This window comes from Rosa chinensis, chromosome 3, assembly GCF_002994745.2.
Source record: "Rosa chinensis cultivar Old Blush chromosome 3, RchiOBHm-V2, whole genome shotgun sequence".
Lineage (NCBI taxonomy): Eukaryota > Viridiplantae > Streptophyta > Magnoliopsida > Rosales > Rosaceae > Rosa > Rosa chinensis.
In genome coordinates, this window is record NC_037090.1 from 18,226,523 (window position 1) to 18,232,864 (window position 6,342).

Here is a 6,342-nt window from a genome sequence, read left to right on the forward strand (position 1 = left end):
AAGCTTTTTTTATGCAGTTGATAATGAGAAGAGAATCACCCTCAACTTGAATTCTTGAGACGTTATGCAAAAGCGCCTGCATTAAACCATCTTTAAGCGCACATCCTTCAGCGATAGGAACTGTAGTAGCACCAAGACGTCGAGCTCCCGCTAAGAGAGGGCTACCAATAGAATCTCTGATGATGTACCCCGCAGCTGCATGGTTGCGATTCTTGACCGAACCATCAAAGTTGAGTTTAAAATAACCAGCTGGAGGAGAATTCCAATGAATAGAAGTCGTGGAGGTAGGGACTTTCTTGACAGTAGACTGATTGTTGCTTCTGAAGTTAGAGCCAATAGAAGTTGCAGCAAGAGAGATGTTGTTTGGGGAAGCAAGAGTGTTGTTGAAGATGAGGTTGTTCCTTGCCCCCCAAATTTGCCAACAAATTAATAAGCAGTCTTCAATTGTTGTAGGAGAATCGTTGGTAAAGAGGGAAATGATCCAATCAGAGAGACCAGAGAAGTTTGCTGGGGCAGGAAGATTTGGGACGGACTGTTAGCAAAGGAACAGGAGTGGAACAAATGGTTGCAATCTTCCAAACCTGTTCCACAAAAGGCACAAGTAGAAACAATAGACTGATTATAACGAGCAATGAAAGCCCTAGTTTTCAATCTCCCCCGCAAAAACAGCCAAGCAAAGATTTTAACTTTTGGGGGAAGATTAAGTTTCCACAATTTATTGAAGAAAGTTGATTGGCTATGAGAAATAGGACTACACTGGAGCCAAGTAGCAGATTTAATGGAAAAGGCACCATCTGCTGCAGGACCCCAAACAAATTCATCTTGTAAATCAGAAACAGGAATGGGAATGCTAATTATATGATCAATAATCTTTTGATCCAGGACACGAGCTAATTTATCCAAGTTCCAGCTTCCATAAGTGATGTAATCACTTACGGATTCATTCAAATCCACAATAGCCTTGGCATTATCATCCAAAATAAAGTAAATAGGGAAATCGAAAGCCCAATTAAAGGTCCAGAATTTGACATCCTTACCAAAACCAATTATCCATCGCATTCCCTGAAGGGAAAGATCACGAGAATCAAGAATACCTTTCCAGGCCATCGAATGATTAGCCTGCTTCTTCAGATAAAAAAAAGAGTGTTTTCTTAAATATTTGTTCCTAACCAAATGAGCCCACCAAATTTCTTTGTCAGTTAATAATTTCCAACCGAGCTTAGCAAGAGCAGCATTATTGAAAAAAGCAGAAGGTCTAACACCAAGACCACCCTGGTTCTTGGGTAAGCAAACCTGGTTCCAAGCAACCGAGGGGGATTTCGAATCATTACCCCAGAAAAAATTCCTCATTTCTTTGTCAATGGACCTAGTGACCTTGGGGGGACACCTGAAACAGGACATAATATGGTTAGGAATACCAGATAAATTTGATTTGATAAAAGTTAATTTCCCTGCTCTAGACAAAGTGCTGCTTTTCCAGCCACTAAGTTTCTTTGAAATTCTAATGAGGAGCTCTTTAGCATTCATGGGATCCTTCCAGAAAACAATGTTCTGAATCCCCAAATATTTTCCAATGGAACATCTATGACTTTTCCCAAGTATAGCAGAGATATTTACTTTAACATTGGAAGGAACTTTAGAGGAGAAAAAAATGGACGACTTATCGAGATTAATTTTCTCGCCAGAAGCAGAAGCAAACTTTTGGAGAATAGCTGAGATATTCCTTGCCGCAGTAGGAGTGGTCCTACCAAAAATCAAACAATCATCAGCAAACATGAGGTTTGAAACTCTAAACCCTTTGGGGGAGGAAAGTAAACCAATATGAGATTTAGAACGACCAGTAGCCAAATTCAAATGTCTAATCAACGGTTCCATGCATAAAATAAAAATGTAAGGGGATAGAGGGTCCCCTTGTCGAATTCCCCTTGAGGGGGAGAAATTTCCCTCCTGCTTACCATTAATAATCAAAGAAAAAGAAACTGACGAGATGCATTCCATGATTAAATTAATCCAAGCAAAATTAAAACCAAACCGAGAAAGAACCCTTCTTATATAAGTCCAATCTAGAAAATCGTAGGCTTTTTCGAGATCCAACTTTATAGCCATGGCACCTTTCCTAGATTTAGACTTATTGAAACCAGAAAAAAGCTCATGGGCTATGAGGATATTATCTATAATCGATCTGCCAGGAGCAAAGGCACCCTGATTTTGAGAAATACATTTTTTCAAAAGGGGTTTTAGCCTAGAAACCAAGATTTTTGAGATGACTTTGTAAACAACATTGCAGAGGCTAATAGGACGAAAGTGCGAAACAAGTTCAATAGAATCTAGTTTTGGAATCAAAGCAATGTTAGTGTGGTTTAGATACTTTAGAGAAGAAGTATTGGAAAAGAAATTGAAAACTAGCTTCGAGAGACTTCCCTTAACAAAATCCCAATGTTTCTGATAGAATAAGGCATTTAAGCCATCCGGTCCAGGTGCTTTCAGACCTCCAATGGATTGAACAGCAGCGTGGATCTCTTCAACTGTAATTGGCCGTGAGAGCAGCCTGTTGTCATGGTCAGAAATTGTAGGTTCTAAAACAGAGATAAATTCTATTAAAACAGAATTCTCAGGATTTGCACGACTTCTAAACCTGTTGATAAAATCCTGCAGAAAACAAGTTTTGATGTCAGATTGATCATTTAACCAAATGCCAAGCTCATTTCTAATCTTGCAGATTCTGTTCTTTTTCTTTCTAACCGTAGCTTGGGTCTGAAAATAACGAGTGTTCCTATCCCCAAGAGCCAACCAGTTGACTTTTGCCCGTTGGGCCCAAAAAAGTTCTTCATTCCTTTGAATCTCAAGGATATTTTCTGAAATTTTCATAACTTTATCATGAAGAAAAGCAGACTGGGGAAACATCATAAGTTGGTTTTGGTAAAACATAAGATCTTTTTGTGAGGCATTGAGTTTGTTGAAAAAATTGCCAAAAACTTCCTTCTTCCAAACTGAAAGATGATAGGCAAAAGCACCAGTAATGGCCAAAAAAAATTTCTGGGGATTAGGATCAAGGTTTTGGGACCAGAAGTTTTTAACGATATGGGAAAAATCAGGATGGTTCATCTAAATGGCGTCCAATTTGAAATTTGACTTGTGGACTCTTCTGGTGGGGAGAGTAGTTAAAATAACGAGGTTGTGATCAGACCCAACTATAGGGAGATTTTCAAGAGAAGAATTAGGAAATAAATGCAACCAGCAAGCATTGGCAACAACTCGGTCAAGCCTTTTAAATATCACAGTGTGATCTTTGTGCTTATTAGTCCAAGTAAACGGAATTCCATCTGCAGGAAGAGAAGTCATATGAATATCATTCAAGAAATTAATGAAATTATGCATGTAATTGTTGAAAAGGGAACACCCACCAACTTTTTCAGCAGGGGAAACAATATTATTAAAATCACCAATTAAATTCCCAGGAGAGTCATCATCAGGTTTCAGATTCTTAATTTCATTCCAGAAATTTGCCTGCAAGGGCTTATGGGGATAAGCATAAAGAAAAGTGGTGAACCAAGTGATATTAAGAGCAGAGTCAGTAATTTGGCAATGTAAATATCTAGGATGAGCATGTAAAACATTAAGTTGAACAGTAGAAGCATTCCAAAATAAAAGAAGACCTCCAGATTGGCCAATTGAAGGAACAAATTCAAAATCCGAAAAAAAAAAAACACGAAAGGAAAGAAACGATTTTATTTGCTTGATTAATATCAGGAATCCTAGTATCTAGGATAAACAAAACGTCTAACCTCAAGCCAACAACAAGGTGTTGAACTTGGGTTAGAAACCCAGGCTAGGAACTACCCTGGCTATTCCAGCTTAGCAATCTCATTAACAACATTATCAGTTGGGGCCATAAAACCTAGACTCTGGTTATCACTAGTCTGCATCATTTCCACCATCTGCCTACTTCTTTTCTTAGGACTAGAATACATAAAATTACTAGGGCCCAAAACATCAACAGCCGGACTCTTAGACAAGTCCTTCACAGCTAGCAGCGCATCCATATCTCCAATTTTTGGCGCTTCCTCAGCATCTAAATACTGATCCACCTCCTGAGATGAATCAGAGAGCACAATAACCTCCTTCTTCTTTGACGGGCCTGCAGGGCTAGCCTCACTCCCGACAGCAGCCTCCTTAAAAGACCAACCAGGGGTAACAAGAGAGTTGTTTTTGAGGTTGTATTTTGTTGAGCTGTTGGGGAGAGATCCAAACTTGGAAAAGCAAGCATCCTTTGCTTTTCCCTTCCTGGACACAATCTTCCAAGATCCTCCATCATGGTTTTCAGAAGGGAGATCAGAGGATAGGGGGAATTGATTAGCCACTAAAGGTTGTGGGAAGATGATAGAGACATCATCAGAAAGGAATGGCTTAATAAAATCATAATCAGCCATCTCGGGAGGATAAACATCATGTTCTTGTCCAATACGCTCCACCATGAAAAAGTTGTCATTGACAGCCCTGAGCGAGCAAGAGTGAAGCCTAGTACGGTGCTGGCCACACCTGAAGCACACTTGAAAGATCACCTCATAGGAGACAAGAACAATAGAAGGGGGTTCATTCCCATTATTGACTTGGACCGTACGCTTAAGAGGGTAGCGCAGGTCGAGTTCAATGAGAATTCTTGCGAACATGGTCTTCTTACCATTAATGGTGTTGTCATCCGCCAGAATAAATCAACCAAGATGCTTTACCAAGGACTTAAGAGAGGTAGAGTTCCATTAGGGCCTTGGTAAGTTTGGAAGACGCGCCCAGACAATGAGCTTATCAATACGATTCACAGTTGGATCGAAACTTGGGGTCCATCTTTGAAGTCGAAAGAGACGGCTACGGATAAACCAAGGCCTCCTTCCCAGAACAAACTCAATATCCTCATCCATAGAGAACTCAAAACTAAACCAGTTATTGACTAACCAATTCATGGTAACTGAGCCCTGAAGTGCTATCCAGAGCTCAGAGCACTTTTCAAGGACGATATCAGCAGACAGTTGCTTCCCAAAAATTTTGCCAACAAGGCAAAATTTGGAAAAGTGGGAGAAAAAACCTTCAGGAGGGGGAGGCATATCTGCCTGGGCAGCAAATCGATCAACATCAAAAGAGGCATCCCCAAAGTTAACTTGGATAGGATCAGTACCAGTGTTTCGTGTGAAAGGAGGGTAAGTTCTAGTTAGTGGTAGTCTCCTAGGGCTAGAAACATGAGCTTGAGAGTTGGGACTGTAAGCCATAGTGAAGGTTGTCGAGACAAAGGATGAAAGATGATGAATCGGATGGGGAAGGTTCTGAATTAATCTAGTATTTATACTTACAGAAATACTTGGGGCATACCGCATACATAAAGCCAGGAAGAGGATAAGAACGCAAGTTAACTCTAGGGTTCTTGGTACCCCAAATATAGCCTTGAAAACTAAGATTATGAACTAAGTAATCTAGTAAAAGAGAAACTATTCCAAACACACGCAAATGATAAAATCTACAGAGAATGAAAAGATTTGAGCATGCAACAAAACAACCAATACCAGTGAAAGTAGGATTAATAGACGCGCCAATAGAAAATTCAAGAAAAGAATTCGAAAGGTTTAAGAGATCTCCCTGTGAATTATTTATCTTGAAATCTGGGTAGAATTGAACCCACAGGAGAGAGTGGATCGCAGGATTTTGATCGTGGAGATGAAGCAAAGAAATCGAACGGTTGTGCAACAACCAAGAAGAGATCTTCGTCTTGGGAAAGAACACCTTCTGTCCAAAAGGGGCTTTAGGGGCATAATGATTGACATCGCCGAAAACTGCAGGTCCCAGCTTCCTACCATCACAAAGAATCGGAGACTGGAATTCAAAAGGTAGGAGAGAGCTATTGGGTTCGGGTTTATCAAAGCTTGGCCAATTTGATCTCCAAGTAGTAACCCAAGCAACCCAGAGGATAACGAAAGAGCAAGAAAAGAGAAATTGCAGAAACCCTAATCCCCAAATTGGGAAGGCGCGTGGGGAGCGTACCATTCTTTTTGGTCTATATTCTTTTGACCAAAATATGGTTGTTGGTCACTAATGTGAAAAGATTTAGTGACCATGATTATTTGGTCACTCATCACAAAAAAATTAGTGACCACAGAGTTCCTCACTGAAAGTAACAGGTTTGGTCACTAAAGCACATGATATGGTCACTAAAATCCGAATAACATGCTTATATTAGTGACCAAACTGTAGGCCACTAAAGTTCTAATCACTAGAAAAAAAAATATCTCATAAACTTTTTAATTTTGGTCTCTACAATAGTCATCAAATAATAACTAGTTGAAAATAAAACTCCAA